This window comes from Cebus imitator, unplaced genomic scaffold (assembly GCF_001604975.1).
Source record: "Cebus imitator isolate Cc_AM_T3 unplaced genomic scaffold, Cebus_imitator-1.0 Scaffold202, whole genome shotgun sequence".
NCBI classification, from domain to species: domain Eukaryota; kingdom Metazoa; phylum Chordata; class Mammalia; order Primates; family Cebidae; genus Cebus; species Cebus imitator.
The window spans coordinates 1,645,055-1,665,503 of record NW_016107517.1 but is presented as its reverse complement, the minus strand read 5'-3'; the positions used below and the strand labels follow the sequence as shown (position 1 = coordinate 1,665,503).

The window sequence follows — 20,449 nt, the reverse complement described above, 5'->3', positions numbered from 1 at the left end:
CAAGATTAGAGAAAAAAGGGTAAAAAGGAATGAACAACATCTCCAAGAAATATGGGACTATGTGAAAAGACCTGATCTACATTTAATAGGTGTATCTGAATGTGACGGAGAGAATGAATCCAAGCTGGAAAATACTTTTCAGGATGTTTTCAAGCAGGAAAACATCCCCGACCTAGCAAGGCAGGCCAGTATTCAAGTCCAGGAAACACCACAAAGGTATTCCTCAAGCAACCCCAAGACACATAATCATCAGTTTCACCAGGGTTGAAATGAAGGATAAAATGCTAAGGGCAGTAAGAGAGAAAGCTCGAATTACCCACAAAGGGAAGCCCATCAGACTCACAGAAGATCTCTCAGCAGAAACCCTACAAGCCAGAAGAGAGTGGGGGCCAATATTCAACATCCTTAAAGAAAAGAACTTTCAACCCAGAATTTCATATCCAGCCAAACGAAGCTCCATAAGTGAAGGAAAAATAAAATCCTTTACAAACAAGCAAGTGCTCAGAGATTTCATCACCACCAGGCCTGCATTACAAGATTACAAGAGCTCCTGAAAGAAGCACTAAACATAGAAAGGAACAACCAGTACCAGCTACGCCAAAAACATACCAAATGGTAAAGAGCATTGACAAAATGAAGAAACTGCATCAAAAAACGATCAAATTCACACATAACTATATTAACCCTAAATGTAAATGGGCTAAATGCCCCAATCAAAAGACACAGACTGGCAAATTGGATAAAAAGCCAAAACCCATCGGTGCGCTGTATCCAGGAAACCCATCTCACATGCAAGGATACGCAAAGGATCAAAATAAAGGGATGGAGGAAGATTTACCAAGCAAATGGAGAGCAAAAAAAAGTAGGAGTTGCAATTCTCATCTCTGATAAAATAGACTTTAAACCAACAAAGATCAAAACAGACAAAGAAGGACATTATATAAAGGTAATAGGATCAATGCAACAAGAATAGCCACCTATCCTAAATATATACACACCCACTACAGGAGCACCCAGATACATAAAGCAAGTTCTTAATGACATACACAGAGACTTAGACTCCCACACAATAATAGTGGGAGACTTTAACACCCCATTGTCAATATTAGGCAGATCAATGAGACAGAAAATTAACAAGGATATCCAGGTCTTGAACTCAAGCCTGGACCAAGCAAACCTAATAGACATTTACAGAACTCTCCATCCCAAATCCACAGAATATACATTATTCTCTACACCACATCACACCTACTCTAAAATTGACCACATAATTGGAAGTAAATCACTCCTCAGCAAATGCAAAAGAACGGAAATCATAACAGTCTCTCAGACCACAGTGCAATCAAGTTAGAACTCAGAATTCAGAAACTAACTCAGAACCACACAGCTTCATGAAAACTGAACAACTTGCTCTTGAATGTTGACTGGATAAACAATGAAATGAAGGCAGAAATAAAGATGTTCTTCGAAACCAATGAGAATGAAGACACAACATACCAGAATCTCTAAGACATATTTAAAGCAGTGTCTAGAGGAAAATATATAGCAATAAATGCCCACATGAGAAGCAAGGAAAGATCTAAAATCAACACCTTATCGTCAGAATTGAAAGAGCTAGAGGAGCAAGATGAAAAAAACTCAAAACCTAGCAGAAGACAAGAAATCTAAGATCAGAGCAGAACTGAAGGAGATAGAGACACAAAAAACTCTTCAAAAAATCAATAAATCCAGGAGCTGGTTTTTCAAAAAGATCAACAAAATAGACAGACCACTAGCCAGATTAATAAAAAAGAAAAGAGAGAATAATCAAATAGATTCAATAAAAAACGATAAAGGGGATGTCACCACAGATTCCACAGAAATACAAACCATAATCAGAGATTTTTACAGACAACTCTATGCACATAAACTAGTAAACCTGGAATAAACGGATAAATTCCTGGACACTTGTATCCTCCCAAGCCTAAACCAGGAAGAAGTCAAAACTCTGAATAGACCAACAACAAGGGCAGAAGTTGAAGCAGCAATTAAGAGCCTACCACCCAAAGAAAGCCCAGGTTCAGATGGGTTCACAGCCGAATTCTACCAGACATACAAACAGGAGCTGGTATCATTCCTTCTGAAACTATTCCAAACAACCCGAAAAGAGGGAATCCTTCCCAATTTTTATGAGACCAACATCATCCTGATACCAAAACCTAGCAGAGACTCAGCAGGAAAAGAAAACTTCAGGCCAATATCCATGATAAATATAGATGCAAAAATCTTCAGTAAAATACTGACAAGCCGATTGCAACAGCACATCAAAAAGCTTATCCACCATTATCAAGTAGGCTTCATCCCGGGGATGCAAGGCTGGTTCAACATACGCAAGTCTATACATGTAATTCACCACATAAACAGAACCAAAGACAAAAACCACATGATTATCTCAATTGATGCAGAGAAGACTTTGACAAAATTCAACAGCCCTTTATGTTAAAAACCCTCAATAAACTAGGTATTGATGGAACGTATCTCAAAATAATAAAAGCTATTTACGACAAACCAACAGCCAATATTATATCAAATGGGCAAAAACTGGAAGCATTCCCTTTGAAATGTGGCACTAGACAAGGATGCCCTCTCTCACCACTCCTATTCAATATAGTATTGGAAGTTCTAGCCAGAGCAATCAGGCAAGAAAAAGAAATAAAGGGTATTCAAATAGGAAAGGAGGAAGTCAAATTGTCTCTATTTGCAGATGACATGATTGTATATTTAGAAGACCCCATTGTCTCAGCCCAAAATCTCCTGAAACTAATAAGCAACTTCAGCAAAGTCTCAGGATACAAAATCAATGTGCAAAAATCACATGCATTCCTATACACCAATAACAGACTTAAAGACAGCCAAATCAAGAACGAACTGCCATTCACAATTGCTACAAAGAGAATAAAATACCTAGCAATACAACTAACAAGGAACGTAAAGGACCTCTTCAAGGAGAACTACAAACCACTGCTCAACGAAATAAGAGAGGACAGAAACAGATGGAGAAACATTCCATGCTCATGGTTAGGAAGAATCATGTTGTGAAAATGGCCATTCTGCCCAAGGTAATTTACAGAATCAATGCTATCTCCATCAAACTACCAATGACCTTCTTCACAGAACTTGAAAAAACCACCTGAAACTTCATATGGAACCAAAAGAGAGCCCGCATAGCCAAGTCAATTCCGAGCAAGAAGAACAAAGCTGGAGGCAGTACACTACCGGACTGAAAACTATGCTACAAGGCTACAGTAATCAAAACAGCATGGTACTGGTACCAAAATAGAGATATAGACCAATGGAACAGAAGAGAGGCCTCAGAGGCAACACCACACATCTACAACCAACTGGTCTTTGACAAACCTGACAAAAACAAGCAATGGGGAAAGGATTCCCTATTTAATAAATGGTGTTGGGAAAACTGGGTAACCATATGCAGAAAGCAGAAACTGGACCCCTTCCTGACACCTTACACTAAAATTAACTCCAGATGGATTAAAGACTTAAAAATAAGACCTAACACCATAAAAACCCTAGAAGAAAATCTAGGCAAAACCATTCAGGACATAGGCATAGGCAAGGACTTCATGACCAAAACACCAAAAGCACTGGCAACAAAAGCCAAAATAGACAAATGGGACCTAATCAAACTCCACAGCTTCTGCACGGCAAAAGAAAGAGTCATTAGAGTGAATCGGCAACCAACAGAATGGGAAAAAAATTTTGCAGTCTACCCATCTGACAAAGGGCTAATATCCAGAATCTACAAAGGACTAAAACAGATTTACAAGAAAAAAACAAACAAGCCCATTCAAAAATGGGTGAAGGATATGAACAGACACTTTACAAAAGAAGACATACATGAGGCCAACAAACATATGAAAAAATGCTCATCATCACTGGTCATTGGATAAATGCAAATCAAAACTACATTGAGATACCATCTCACGCCAGTTAGAATGGCGATCATTAAAAAATTTGGAGCAACAGATGCTGGAGAGGATGTGGAGAAATAGGAACACTTTTACACTGTTGGTGGGAGTGCAAATTAGTTCAAACATTGTGGAAGACAGTCAGGCAATTCCTCAAGGACCCAGTTATAGAAATTCCATTTGACCCAGCAATCCCATTACTGGGTATATATCCAAAGGATTATAAATCGTTCTATTTTAAGGACACATGCACACGAATGTTCATTGCAGCACTGTTTACAATAGCAAAGACCTGAAACAAACCCAAATGCCCATTGATGATAGACTGGACAGGGAAAATGTGGCACATATACACCATGTAATACTATGCAGCCATCAAAAATGATGAGTTCGTGTCCTTTGTAGGGACATGGATGAATCTGGAAACCATCATTCTCAGCAAACTGACACAGGAACAGAAAATCAAACACCACATGTTCTCACTCATAGGTGGGTGTTGAACAATGAGAACACATGGACACAGGGAGGGGAGCATCACATACTGGAGTCTGTGTGGGGGAAGTAGGGGAGGGACAGTGGGGGGTGGGGAGTTGGGGAGAGATAGCATGGGGAGAAATGCCAGATATAGGTAATGGGAGGAAGGCAGCAAATCACACTGCCATGTATGTACCTGTGCAACAGTCTTGTATATTCTTCACATGTACCCCAAAACCTAAATGCAATAAAAAAAATGCTGACCAGCTGATATTTTGGCTAAGAACAAATGATATATAAAATCGGTGGCTCATGCCTGTAATCCCAGCACTTTGAGAGGCCAAGGAGGGCAGATCACGAGGTCAAGAGTTAGAGACCAGCCTGACCAACATGGTGAAACCCTGTCTGTACTGAAATACAAAAAATTAGCGAGGCATGTGTGGTCACGTCTGTAGTCCCAGCTACATGGGAGGTTGAGGCAGGGGAGTAGCTTGAACTCAGGAAGTGGAGGTTACTGTAAGCCAACATTGCACCACTGCACTCCAACCTGGCAAAAGAGCAAGTCTCTGTCTCAAAACAAAACACAAAAACCACAGAGGACTTCTGGTGTCTGTTTCAACATATGGAGAGCTTGGGAAGTTGCCACTCCCATTAGTAAAACAAACACAGAAAGATGGATAAACTGAAAACCCATAACTTTTCATAGATATCTAAGAGAATTGGGGGTCACAGGGCAAGCCACTGCCTGGAAATCTGGAGACAGACTAGCATATAGAATTACAGTCAAGATCTGCTTACTGAGAGCAGAAACTACTGGGACTAGTAACTAGTAGTATGACTTTAGTGGTAATTTTGATGAACTACTTGACCTAAATGTAGCATATACACAATGGAATGCTATGCAGCCATAAAAAAGTATGAGTTCATGTCCTATGCAGGGATATGGATAAAGCTGGAACCATCATTCTCAGCAAACTGATACATGAACAAAAAAAACAAACACTGTATGTTCTCACTCATAAGTGGGTGTTGAGCAATGAGAACACATGGATATAGGGAGGGGAACATCACACACCAGGGCCTGTCAGGGGCTAGGGGTCTAGGGAGGGATAGCAGGGGGTGGGGGCATAGAGGAAGGATAGCGTCAGGATAAATACCTAATGTAGATGATGGGGTGATGGATGCAGCAAACTCCATGGCATGTGTATACCTATGTAACAAACCTGCACATTCTGCTCATGTACCCCAGAACTTAAAGTATAATAAAATAAAAATAATAAACTCTTGGAGGGTTAGTTTTAGGGTTACTTCCAAAATTTAATGAGCTTTACCTACAGAAGATCCAGCAGGTTCTTATGGTGAAGATACGAGAAAAATTCCCTCTGGTTCCCAGCAGAAAGAAAAGAAGAGCAAACATTTATTTCCTTTCTTTCCATTTCAATATGGAAAATTAACTATATTGAAATACGTTAAGAGCATTTTCTATAACAAAGGTGAAGCATGTAAGGGAAACTGCTAGGCACAATCTTAACTGACCTGGAAAAGGGAAACTTGATAACTCGTGTCTACTCTGTCTTTGTCTCATATGAAGGAAGAAATACAGCTAAAAATGTTTTTAAATGTTGAACCCCAGACACTTAAGCCCACTAAAACACTAAAATTTAATGATAAGATTATAGAATCTTTCTCCTCCCCAACACCTCGCAAAAATATTAATAAGGTTCCAGTATAATAACAGTGAATTACAATCGAGATGCAAGACACAGACTCTAATTAAGAATTTTCTAGGGAAACCCAAAGGCAAGTGGGGAGAAAACACAAAATAAGGAACTAGAAGAAACTGAAGCCTCTGGAACCTCCAGCTGCGAAAATACTAAACACAGCCTAGCTCCTAGCCAGATTAACCTGAAACCCTGTACAAAAAGCCTGGTTGCCTGAGATCCTATGACTCCAGATACCATGCCTGACTTTCCACAACAAAACATTTACAATTTATGCTAAAAGAAAAGAGAAAGCATAATCTGACCAGACAAAGCAACCGTTAAAACTAGACTCAGATATAACACAGGTCTTTGAATTATTAGGCATGGGATTTAAAATAACCATGCATAATATATTAAGGGCTTTAATGGAAAAGTAAGCAACATGCAAGAACAGAGGGATAATGTAAGCAGAGAGAAGAAAACTTTAAGAAAGAATCAAAAGAAAATTATAGAAATCAAGAACACTCTAACAGAAATGAAAGTTGCTTTTGATGGACTCATCAGTAGTTTGGATTCAGTCAGGGAAACAATCATTGAGATTGAAACTGGGTCAATAGAAAATTCCTACACTGAAAAGCAAAGAAAAGAAAACATAATAAAAATTTAAAAGAACAGAATATTAATGAATTGTGAGATAATTTCAAAGGGTACGATATACCTTTTGATATTCTATAACAATTTTGGAGTGTCAAAAGGATAAAAAACACAGAACAATTACTTGAAATAAATAATGGACTAGAATTTTCAAAATTTAATGACGAACGCCAAACCACATGTGTAGTAGCTCAGAAAACACCAAACAGGATAAATACTAGTCTACTCTGAGGTATAGCATATCTATGTCTTAGAAAACTGAAAACAGAAAATCTTGAAATAAGGCAGAGTATACAAACATCTTACTTATAGAGGAGCCAAGATAAAAAAAATACAACTGTTTTTTTATCAGCAAACTTAAAAGCAAGCAGTGAGATATTTAAAGCGTTATTAGAAAAAAATCCACCAACCTATAATAATTTTGTATCCAGAAGAATTATCCTGCAAGAGTGAAGAAAAAATAAAAATTTTCTTACGTTAAAAAAAACTGATGAAATTCATTTTTGTTAGACATGACTTTCAAGAAATGTTAAAAGAAATTTTTCAGAGAGAAGGAAAATAAGGTCAGAAACTTGAATCTCATAAATTAGTTAACGGAATCTGTGTCAGAAAAGGAATCCATGAAAATAAGATCCTTTATTTTTCTTATTATTAATTGATCTAAAAGATAATAGTTTGTTCAAAGTAATAATAGTAACAATGTACCAAGTGATTATAGTATGAAGGTAAATGTAATGAGTGGCAGCAATATTATCAGGGAACGAACATTGGAAACACAAAGTTATAAGGTATAGGCAGTAGCTGTTAAGTCAGTATGTTATTTGAATCTGGTCTTAAATTAGTTGTAAATGTATATTGCAATCTCTAGGGCGATCACAAAAGGTTTTGAAAAATAAATATAATTTACATGGTAAGAGGAGAGAGAAAAATTATAAAATGCTGCCATTAAAACCAAAGAAGAGCCAGGCATGGTGGCACATGCCTGTAGTCCCAGCTACCGGGGATGCTGAGGTGGGAGGATCATTCAAGCTCAGAAATGCAAGGCACAGGGAGCTATAATTGCCCACTGCACCTCAGCCCGGACAACAGAGTGAGACCTTATCTCAAAACAAACCAAAACAAATGGAACAGAAACAAAAACTGAGAAGGCTGGATAAGAGCAGAGGATTAAAGAAACAAGGAACAATGCAACAAGTAGAAAACGTAACAAACATGGTAGATATTCATTGTACTATATCAATAGTCACTTAAATGTTGATTGGTCTAAATATGCCAATTAAAAGAGAGACTGTCAGAGGGGATTAAAAAACAGGACACAACTATATGTCGTATACACAAAACCCATTTTACATATAAAACAAAGGTTAAAAATACAAGGCTAGGGAAAATTATATCATATAGACACTAATCAGAAGAAAACTGGAGCAGCAATGTTAATTTCAACAAGATGTATTTCAAAACAAAAGTATAATCATGGGTACAGAGGAGTATCGCATAATGATAAAAGGGTCAATTCTCCAAGAAGACATAACAACCTTATTGTGTATGAACCTAACAGCAAAGCATCCAAGTACTTGAGGCAAAAACTAATACTATTTCGAAGAGATGTAGACAAATCCACAATTACAGTTGAAGACTGACACCTATCTATCAGTAATTTATAGATACAGCAGGTAGAAAATCAACCATTCTACAACTGGGTTTAATTTATGTTTGTGAAATACTTTAACATCAACAGACTACCCCTTTGTCTCAAGCTCAAACTGATGTTCGCAAAGAAAGACCACATTCTGGGCTAGAATATACATTTTAGCAAGTTTCATATGAATAGAAACAATAAAAAGTATACTCTCAGGTCACAATGAAATTAGACTAGAAATCAGTAACAGAAAATTCCTCAAAAACCCTCAAATATATGGATATTAACCAATATACTTATAAATCACACATAGTTTGAAGAAGTCTCAAGAACAATTTGAAAATATTTGAAACAAACTGCAAATGAAAATGTAACTTACCAAATTTGTGAGATGCAAAAAAAGTGCTGCTTAGGGGAAAATTTATAGTATTAAATGCATATATTAGAAAAAAGATCTAAAATCGAGAATTTGTGCTTCCATCTTAAGAACTAAGAGGAAGGACAATTTTAATTACTTTCTTTAGAATCAAATCTCTGACCTATCTCACAGTTTTTTCTTCCTGAAGAAATTTTTTTAACGTTTCTTATAGAGCAGATCTGCTGACAATAAACTCCCTTGGTTTGTGTTATATAACTAGGATTCATTTCTCCTTCACGTTTGAAGTGTACAAAATTCTAGATTAACAAATGTTTTAGTTTTTCCTTTTAGACCTTAAAATATTTCACTTATTGTCTTCATCCTTGTATGTTTTCTGATGAGAAATTTGCTATAATTGTTGTTCTTATTCTGAAAGCAATTTGTCTTTTTTTGCCTTTGACTGCCTTTAAGGTTTTATTTTTGTCTTTGACTTTCAGCATTTTGCATATGAGATGCTTACATGTGTTCTTTTTCTATTTGGGCATTAATCCTACTTGGTATTCTCTGCATTTCCTGGCTCTGTCATTTGATGTCTGTCTATAATTCAGGAATATTCTCAGCCATTGTATCTTCAAATATTTCGTCTTTTCCATTTTCTCCGTCTTCTAATTCTAGAACTCCAGCGACACTTTGGTTAGACCATCTGCTGTTGCTCAGCAGATGTTGGAAAGTGTGTTGTTTTTTCCTTTGTCCCCTCACTCTTTTTGCTTTATGCTTTTTTGTTTAGATAATTTTTATTGATCTGTGTTCAAGTTCACCAATTCTTTCCTTGGCTCTGTTTAGTCTGGTGATAAAACTGTCAAAGACAATCTTCATCTCTGTTACTTCGTTTTAATGTCTAGAATTTGCACTTGAATCTTTCTTAGAGTTTTTATCTCTTTGCTGAAGATACCTATCTGGTCTTGCATGCTGTTTAAGTTTTCCATTATAGCTTTTAACATATTAATTTTAGTTATTTTAAGGTGATTCTGTGATAGCTTCAACATAGGAGTCATATCTGGGTTTGTTTGTAATGATTCCTTTGTCTCTCAGACCATTCTCTCTCTCTATTTCTAGCATTATTAAGATATAATTCATATGCCATGCAATTCACCTACTTAACACATACAATTTAATGGCTTTTGATATGTTTATGAAGTTGTGCGACTATCACCACAATTTTAGAATGTTTTAATCACTGCCCCCCAAATACCTATATATTTTAGGCATTACCCTCCAAGTCTTCAATCCCTCTCAGCCCTAGATAACAACTAATAAACTTTCTATTTCTATGTATTTATCTATCTTGTATATTTCATATAAATGGAATTATGCAATAGATATTACTTTGTGACTGGGTCCTTTCCTTCAACATGATATCAGGGTTCATCCATGTTGTAGCATGGATTCCACATAGCATTCCACTATATGGGTATACCACATTTTATTTATACATAATCAGTTGATGGGCATTGGGATCGGTTTCAATTTTGGGCTATTATGAATAATGCTGCTATAAACATTTGTGTACAAATTCTGATGGTAACATATGTTTTTATTTCTCTTGCCATAGAATTACTGGTTTGATGGTACTTCTATGTTTAAACTTTGGAGAAACTCAAACTGTTTTCCATAGTGATGACTACAACAATTTACACTCCCACCAGCAGTGTATGAGAGTCCTAATTTCTCCACATTTCACCAATACTTTTCACTTTCCATAATTGGATTATAGCACATTCTAGTGGATGTGAAGTAGTATCTCACTGTGGTTTTGATTTGCATTTCTCTGATGGCTAATGATATTGAGCATTTCTCATGTGTTTATTGGCCATTTGTATATCTTGTTGGGAGAAATACCAGTGTAGTTAGCTTGCCTGTTTTTTAATGGTTATTTTTAAAATAACTGAGTTGTCAGTGTTCTTTATATGGTCTAAGTACAAGTCCTTTATCAGATATGTAATTTGCAAATATTTTCTTCAATTTTGTCAGTTATCTTTTTTTTGATATCAATGTCCTTTGATGCACAAATATTTTTAATTTTGATAATGTCGTTTATCTGTATTTTGTTACTTATGCTTTGCTGTGATATCTAAGGAAACATTGCCTAACCCATGACAAGGAAGATTTGTTCCTATTTTTTCCTAAGAGTTTTTTACTTTTAGCACTTAAATTTAGGTCTCTGATCCTCTCTGAGTTAATTTTTTTTTCTTTTTTTTTTGAGACAGAGTCTTGCTCTGTTACCCAGGCTGGAGTGCAGTGGTAGCATCTTGGCTCACTGCAACCTCTGCATCCCAAGTTCAAGCAATTCTCCTGTCTCAGCCTCTCCAGTAGCTGGAATTACAGGCGCCTGACACTACAACTGGCTAATTTTCATATTTTTAGTAGAGATGGGGTTTCACCATGTTGACCAGGCTGGTCTCGAACTCCTGATGTCATGATCTGCCTGCCTTGGTTTTCCAAAGTGCTGGGATTACAGGTCTGAGCCACTGTGCCCGGAGTTAATTTTTGTATATTTTTTGATAGAGGGAGGGAAGAAGGGATTGAGCCTTAGGTCAAATGTCACAAACTCTTGCTATTCTTACTGAATTTTAAAATATTTTTTAAGAAATGTTTTATAATTTCCTTTATCTTTTTAGGACACATTACTTGGACTTTAAATGGTTGGATATCTTAAATGGTTTTCATCAGTTATACTTGTTCCACTGGTGAGTGGGTCATGGAGTTCCTCACACTGTTATTCTAGAAGTGGAACTTGGACTTGTTTTATTTTTTCCTTTTTTTTTTTTTTTGGTATATTCTTAGTATTTTGTTGAAAGCTTAACATGATGCATAGGACAGTACATAGTAACATGTATATATATTTTTGGTTGGAGATGAGTCCTTTCCTTTCTGCTGGTCCTTCAGTGTAAGGGTGTGTGTTTATCCAGTCTCCTTGGACATTGTCTTTGCCAAGGAAATTGTCATAATCTGTATTGTTTCAGTTATGACAGGTGTAGGAGATAATACAGATCCAACTAATACTATGCCTTTGAGTACTGTTTTAAATATAGGGATGATCACTATCTAAATATTAATGAGCAAGGAACATGCATATTAAACTCCTTTCTAATCCAGGATGATACTGAAGGAACTAGTAATATACCCAGAGATGAGGATAAATCAGAATTTCTTTCTCTAAATTAAGACTCAAGTCATTGCACGTAAGAAATATGCAGAGCACTTTTATAACTGAGGGACAGAAGAGGAGAACATTTTCATTCACACAGCTTCTAGCATATGAAGTGTAATATGCAGACTTTGAATTATTTTAACTCTAAACAAATGGATGAGGAAATTAAATTGAAATTACAATAGTTTAAAATGTGTATATTTTTATAAAATAGATCTATTCCTATAAGTCACAGCATTTTGGATTCTAAAATCCTCCAAATTCTATATTAAATGCTTTCACTCTTTGGTCCCCAGTTTTGTTTGTGAAATGTTTTACTGTGTCCTAATTGCATTTGAAGGCAGGATTTTAACAAATGAATTTTAAGGTTTTTTTTTTCCTCTTTCAAGGGTTATTATACTTAAATGCACTGAGAGAGTTCTGCATGAAACAGAGCCTGGAGCTAGGTAGCAAACCTTTTGCAGAGGGAAGGATATTTTTGTCGTATAACTCCCTTGGTATGAATTACTTGTGTAGGTAACTCTCAGTTTAAATGAGCATAAACTGCCTAAATTAATGAGGTGAATGAGCTTATGGATATTGCTGTAGTCATTGTCAGTGTAAACTATTCATTGGGGATCTAGGTGCTTAGATGAAACTATCTTAGTTAAGGCTATTCAGCATCAAATAATATGAAACTAGTAAGTCGTTGTTCTACTGTATATACTTTTATTTTTAAAATAATTTGAGATAGGGTCTTGCTATGTTGCCCAGGCTGGTCCAGAACCCCTGGGCTCAAAATATCCTCCTTCCTCAGCCTCCCAAAGTGCTTGGATTACAGACATAAGCCACCACGCTCAGCCAGTTCTACATTTTTGACAGATAAAAATCCAAACTACCTGTGATAATGTATCATGAAATGCAAATTTTGCCTGTGGCCAGCAGGTGGCAGTGTTCAAACTAATTTAATTCAGCTCAGTAAGATGAATAGCTAAATTACCTACCTTACAGAATTGTGCTAGGTGTAAGGGATGCCACACTAAACAAAAACTGAACCACTTATTGCCATATGTAGTTTATTTGTTGTTCTTGTACTATGTGTAAGACTAGAAAACCTGTGAATAATCCCTCAAAATGCTTACAATATGGCCGTGTTTTATACTGACAGGTAGTGGAGAGGATGTCACACAAGAATCACAAAGCATAATACAAAACTAAGATTAAAGGGTCCTTAGAGTCACAGAGACATGTGGCTCATGGGCAGTAAAAATCTGTTTCAATTAGGATCATACGGAAGCAATTGTTCTTCAGGTCATCTCTCAGTTTAATGTCCTGGGCCTAGGATGGCGGGCCACAATCCCTTATGTGTAATCCTTTGGACCAGATATGCTTAGAACTCAGAATTTGGGGGATTTTAGAAAAGTACACGATGAATATATTGTGCATTACCTAACACCCACTTGTGGAACCTGGGAACCTGGAAATAAATCAAACATATTCATATTTATGCCACAAAATATATGAGGACCCACTCTATAGTTTACATGGCCTCATGTTGATCAGATCTGCTTTGCCAAAAGCTTTGGGTTTTCAGAGACTTTGGATATTAGGGTGGCAGATGAGGTATTGTAGACTTATACTATCCCATGAAAGAAGAATCTACCCTAAAATCTCCAAAAAAGATGTCAGAACTTTCTGATAATCCATGGACATAAGCCACCATGCTCAGATTTCCATGATTACCAAAGATACATGGATTAACAGTCTATAGAACATGAATTTTAGAACATGGATTTTCTAGAACATGGATTTGCAGTCTGTAGAAGCCGCGGCAGTTTGATTTCTACATTTGTTTAAAAATTTGTTCAGCATTGTTGGGTGCTGAGCAATGCCAGGCTTGTGTTTTTAAACTAAAGCAAACTAGAATTCATTTTGTTTTGGGAATGTTTAAATAATATCGTTAGATATTTTGAGCTAATTAAGAATATTGCAACATTAGGATTAGCAATTTTGACTATAGGAAAAAGAATGTTTTGCTCATGATCACTTACAAATGTGACTTGAGATTTGTGCTCAGTTTCAGTCTACCTACCGATAATAAAAAAAAGTTAACTAAAAAGTTAAGTAAAAAGAACTGAATCAAAACAGGCAAAGCCTTTTGTGGCTTATGGTCATCTAGCTGTTGCTTACCAAGTCTTATTTAACTTGTGAAAACCAAGGGTAGAATTTATCATAATATCTTGGAATGTTATTGATCTTAGTGGACTCTAGATTTTAACAGATTGCTTTTTTAATTTTGCAATTTAAGAAACAAACTTAGAACATTTTCGCTGCAATTTCTCTAGCTGAATAGAGACTCTAAAAGAAATATGATTTCCAGGAAACCAGAAGAATCTCCAAATGAAATTATGACCGAAATAAACAGAATAAGAGGGAAAAAAGGAAAGGATAACCAATGAGGTTACAGAGCTTTTCAAATGGAAGAACCATACCAGTGTTCTTAGCCAGGCACGTTACTCCTTCTGATACCTGATTTTACAAATTGTCTTTGTTGGTTTGTTTTATTGTTGAGTGCTTTCCTTGTTCTCAAAAACATTTCAAGCATTGTATATAAGCACATAAAAAAATGTGAGGAGCACAGGAAGGGAATTAAGGAAGGCAGGGTGAAAGCTGGCATATCACCGTTTGTACTTAGCCTTTGATCTTACCAGGTACCGAAGTGAAGAGAGAAGCACTCTCAGTTACATGAGAATATTACCTCATTGAGGCCAGAGAGCACATTCTAGTCACAGTATCTACCCAGGGCACAGCATGGTATGTCTTGGAGCAGGCAAGTGATATATGCTTGATATTATAAATATTTGTCAAATGAATCAAGATTGATAGTGTCTTTAGGATGAAAAATGACAGCAGTGCTCTGTAGAAATTCAGCTTGTATTTAGCACTCAGATATTTCCCTCTGGCCTTCATAAGGGGATGCTGTTTGTAGGAACCAGTGTCCCCAGTAACATCATTAAGAATAAGGGGGCAAATTGTATGTGAACTTTTCTTCGTTTGCTCATCATTATTAAACTGATTTGATTGATGAAAAAACATTTATTGACTCAATTTGCTCCACAACATATGGATGCTAAAAAGTGTCTAGGAAAGGGAAAGTATAATAAAACACATATGAAAATTTGTCATGTGAGTTATGTGAGTCTCCTTGCAGAGTGTTGCTGTTAACACCTAAGGGAACATGTAGTTCATAGTAGGCATGTGGTAAATATTTGTTGAAGGAACTAATGGAGAGGTCATCAGGTAGATGAAAGAGAAAGGCCTTCTAATCAGGGAGCAAAGATTTGAGGAGCTACTGTTGGTCCAGGAGGAAGGGTGATGTGTTATGTATTGGTGTGGGAATACTGGGAACACCTGGTGAGAAATCAATCTGGTGAAATAGATTTCAGTCAGATTTGCAGTGCTAGCAAAGGGAGTTTTATTTTATTGTGTTTTTTGCTTTTAAATTTTGTTTCATTATTTGTTTTTTAGTTTCTTTATCAGAAATGTGACCTCCAGTTAAAGCAGAATAGAAGGCTAATACATAGAAATACCAGCTCATTTGATACACATCATCTTACCAAGTACCCCCAATAATCCTCTGAAGTAATGTTGCCATTTTTCATATTAAAAAACAGAAACCTGCTGGGCAAGATGGCTCACACCTATAATCCCAGCACTTTGGGAGGCCAAGGTGAGCAGATCACCTGAGGTCAGGAGTTGGAGAACAGTCTGGCCAACATGGTGAAGCCCTGTCTCTACTAAAACTCCCAAAAAATTAGCTGGATGTGGTAGTGTGCACCTGTAGTGTCAGCTACTTGGGAGGCTGAGGTGGGAGAATCACTTGAACCCAGGAGAGGGAGGTTGCAGTGAGCTGAGATTGTGCCTCTGCACTCCAGTCTGGGCAACAGAGCAAGACACCGTCTCAAGAAAAAACAAACAAGCAAACGGAAACTCAGAGAGTTGAGCCGTTGGCTCAAGATCACTCATTAGTGAAAGGAAACTCCAAATTTTCTAAGTTAAGCTAAATCCAGTTCTAAGACTGGCAAAGAGGGAGAGTAGAGTATCTAGATGGGGAGCAGACCTGGTACTGGCAGGTCCTATTATTTTTCCCTGGGCTCATCTTCTCTTGGATGATCACTTCGCAGTCCCCACTCAGCCACATTGCCTCCTCATTTAGACTTGGGAGCGCAGGGAGGACAAGTTGAAAGTGTTAAACAAAGTGAAGGGGTGACATTGAGGAAATAAACATGAAGTCATTACCCATAAATTATTATGTGTTGCCTTTAGTAGTGGGACCCCATGGAGATCCCTCCTTGCTTACCTCTTGTCCTTCTTCGTGTCACTGAGAAGATCTTTCACTCCTACCACTATGAAGACCTTCAGGTGGTAAAATTCCTGCCCAAGATAGTGGATGCCCACAGAGACACTGGTTGTTTCATAGTCTGCCTTCTAAAGACTGATCTGTATTCACGGTACTGGAGAACTCATCATGGTGCCTGCCACATAGTAGAGGCTCATGCATGTTAGCTACTATTAGGCACCCCAGTTTACATTTTTGACAATCAACTTCTCCCACAGGATTGATGTTCAGACACCATGTTTATTCTTGTGGCCCTAGTGACTCAGTGTATTAGTCTGTTCTCACACTGTTGTAAAGAACTACCTGAGATGGGGTAATTTATGAAGAAAAAAGGTTTAATTGACTCAAGTTCAGTATTTTTAACAGAAAACATGACTCTGAGGCCTCAGGAAACTTACGATCATGATGGAAGGTGAGGAGGAAGCAAGCATCTTCTTCACAAGGTGGCAGGAAAAAGAGTGAAGCGGGAAGTGCTACACACTTTTAAACCATCAGATCTCATGAGAACTCACAATCATGAGAGCAGCAAGGGGAAAATCTATCCCCATAATCCAATCACCTCCCACCATGTCCCTCTTCCAGTTTGACAAGAGATTTGGGTGGGGACACAAATCCAAACCATATCACTCAGTGTGATAACCTTATCAATATAAAGATAGAATTAATATTCCCATAAGGGATAGATACATAGACTAGCAATGAAGCTACTTTATTATAGGATTATTAGGAGTTGAGGTTGGAGCTCAGTCAGGCCTGTCTCCCCTCATTTCCTTGACTTTCATTAGAAAAAGAGAAAGGGAAGAGAGAACCTGTGTCTCAATTTGTAAATTTGTAAAGAACACCACAGCTGATTAACAGCCTTCCTTCCCAGTGTATGGACATTTTCTTAGGCTGCTGACATAACTTGGGGAAGCAACGCTGAATAGCTATTAAAATTCCTTAGGAATCATGGAAAATTAGAAGAGTTTCAAGTGACAGGCGAATGTCCAATTTTCTGAAGAAGAAAGACACGTTTTGCCCCCTTGATGGTAACCTCCATTTCGTTTCTTCGTTAGCAGAAGTCTAGTAAGTATTTTTTAAAAGATGATTTGCAAACATCTGTATAGGAAACATGCACCCTGCTAAAATCCAGCACTCCAGAGCTTAACAAGGACCAAGCTGGGCAAGATTAGCAGTTTCTTTTGGGGGTAGATTGTCAGTTGGATTGCTCAGGAGGTCATGTATTTGCATCTCAGCCAAGACTCCTACCACAAATTGATTTCTGTTTTATTTCAGTGCCTGTTCTGTGCCAAGCCCTATGCTAAGCATTGAGAATTATCAAGCTAAAATGGCTCAGTTTTATGATAGCAAAAGTATTCTGTGATATTTTTCTCAATAGATGCACACATATGAATGACTGGAAATTCTGATGTTAATTAAATTAATGACTAATTTAATATATTGAAAAAACATACCTATTTCCTGAGGGAATGCTCCCCTGGAGAATGATCTTTCGTGGCATTTATCTGGACTCTGCCCTGTCCTACAATCCCACTAGTAACATTTTTATGATGATGCTTATGTATTTTTGGATAAACCAAAAATGGTGAGAAAATGTTATTCATTGATGAAACTAGTTCAGAAAGATGATCCTTTTCTCTGACAAAGACAAAAATTGTGATAAATAGTAACAACAAAGTCTAATACTCTTGTCTACTAATTTAAAAAAATCTACTTTTGTGTATGTGTATGCGTTAAAGATTTAATATTAATGAATGGAATTTTAACCATAAACCATTGAAATATAAGTAAAATAAATAAAATATTCCTATCCAACAGATTTCTCCTTCATTCCAGACAACAATACTGTCACCTACAACCACAAGTGTGCAACCACAGCAACCACAACTACACTAGTCTGGGGGGGGCATGTGGGAGAGCAGTAAAATGTGTACAGGATGACCAGAACTCATTATTAAACCCCCGTGTATTTTGTTCTAAGAGACCTCTTTTTTTCCCACTAGCTCATGAACTCCTCAAAGTCAAGGCCTATATATCATAATCTTGATATCTGATAAAATGCCTGGACCCTCAGAAGTTCACAGTAAGTACTTCCTGAAGATGTATTCTCCTCCCTGCAGAAAATTTACTTTGCTCTAATATGGCATTAATTATAGAATAGCATCTGTATTTAGTTTATATTGCTACTGTAGAAAATTGTCCCAAAATTAGTGGCTTAAAACAACATAGATTTGCTATCCTACAGTTCCAGAAGTCATAAATTCCACAGGGATCTCACTGAGCTCAAATTTGTGGACAGGGTTGCATTCCTTCCTGAAGGCTCGAGGGGAGAAGGTTCAAGGGGCTTGTGGTCCCCTTCCTTCATCTTCAAACCAGCAACTATCTACCCCTTTTGCTGTGGTCATAGTTCTCTCTCTGGCCACTTTGTCAGGACTGGTTCCCTGCTTTCCATGTAAGGTTTCATGTAATAAAATTGAGACCACTTGTATAATCCAGGATATTTCCGTGTAAAGTAACATATTCACGGATTAGGATTAGGGCATGAATAAACATCATTGTGAGGTCATTATTACTTTTGGTACAGCATCCAGATAAGAACTGCAGTTGTATTAAACTGCTAGAATATACCTAGAATATTTTGCTATGGCTCACTTCAATAGAGCACTTGAAAATTGTAGGAAAGAACCAGAGCAGAGAAGAGAAGGTTTGGAGTTGTACCAATCTAAAGGGTGTTTAAAGGAATAGAGTGTTTAGCTTAGAAAAAAGAAGACTTCTCTATAGGGTTGGGTGAGGACTGTGACTGATGAGGCGTGAGATGAGGGCTACCTTCAAAATATCAGAATGTTCTGTGACACAACAGAGGACTGATTGTGCTGCACAATCTCAGAGTACAGAATAGAATAAATAATCTGCAAACTCCTAGGATGCAGCTTTTGGCAGAAAATCAGGCAGAGCTGTTATGGCATTTACTGATGTCCTTAAATGCCACAGGCTAGAAATGTCATAGCTTGATGGTGTGGGAAGTCTTATAAAAATATTTAAGCATCAGATGAGTGATCAGCTCAGATGAACCCTCAACTTAAATCCTCATAGTTAGTGATTGTGTAGCATTCTATATGGCTTAGAATCCTATTCATTATTTTTCTTTTTTTTGAAAGACTTTTGCTCTTGTTGTCTAAGTGCAGTGGCGCAGTCTTGGCTCACTGCAGCCTCCACCTCCAGTGTTCAAATGTTTCCCCAGTCTCAGCCTCCTGAGTAGCTGAGATTACAGGGGTCTGCCACCATGCCCAGCTTTTTTTTTTTTGTATTTTTAGTAAAGATGGGGTTTCACCACATTGGCCAGTCTGGTCTCAAACTCCTGAACTCCACTCACCTTGGCCTCCCAAAGTACTGGGATTACAGGCATGAGCTACCGACCCAGCCTTATTCATAGCTTTTGAATTCCTTCGATTGCCTATAGCTACAGCCTACCTGGGCCCTTCATCTTTATTGAGGGTATTTTTCTCCTCACAGTATCTATTGTAAAGATCTATCTCATGCCACACAAAAGAAGGGGTGAAGAAAGCTGGTAGAGTTGAGATGCCTCCTTGGAAGATTAAGTGGTCCAGATTATTGTTGAGAATATGAAAACAATAACCAAAGGAAAGATGCAAGATTTTAAATGAACACAGATACTTAGAAAAATGCTCTCCTTTGGTGTATCAGACATAAAAGCAAAACAAACAAATAAGCTGTAAAGAGACAATACTTGAAGAAAGTGTAGATTCATTGCTATTAGGTGGTCTGTAGAGCAAAGTATGATTCATCTTTCAAGGAAGTTAGATAATTTAAAATGAAGGAAAAAGAAGTAGATCAGGTTCTTTCATCTTTATTCAGGAAATAATATATTTTTGAGACTTTCTTCATCAGTCCACTCTGGGGATAATTATTTGGAATAACTTGCATAACACTCAGGAGGCTGCTACAAAAAGTGTTGTTTTTATGTAACCGGTGTATGCTGCATAAAAGCTGTTCTTTATACTTTCAGGAATTATGTTACCATGGACATTCTTGACCTTTTAAGTATA

General features: G+C 37.2%; 1 protein-coding gene across 2 annotated transcripts in view; it reads left to right on the top strand.

Annotated features, from left to right (window-relative positions):
- Nucleotides 1-20,449, top strand: part of TMEM182 (transmembrane protein 182) — an 85,536-nt gene that overhangs the window by 7,938 nt on the left and 57,149 nt on the right. The gene's annotated exons all lie outside the window — the stretch shown is intronic.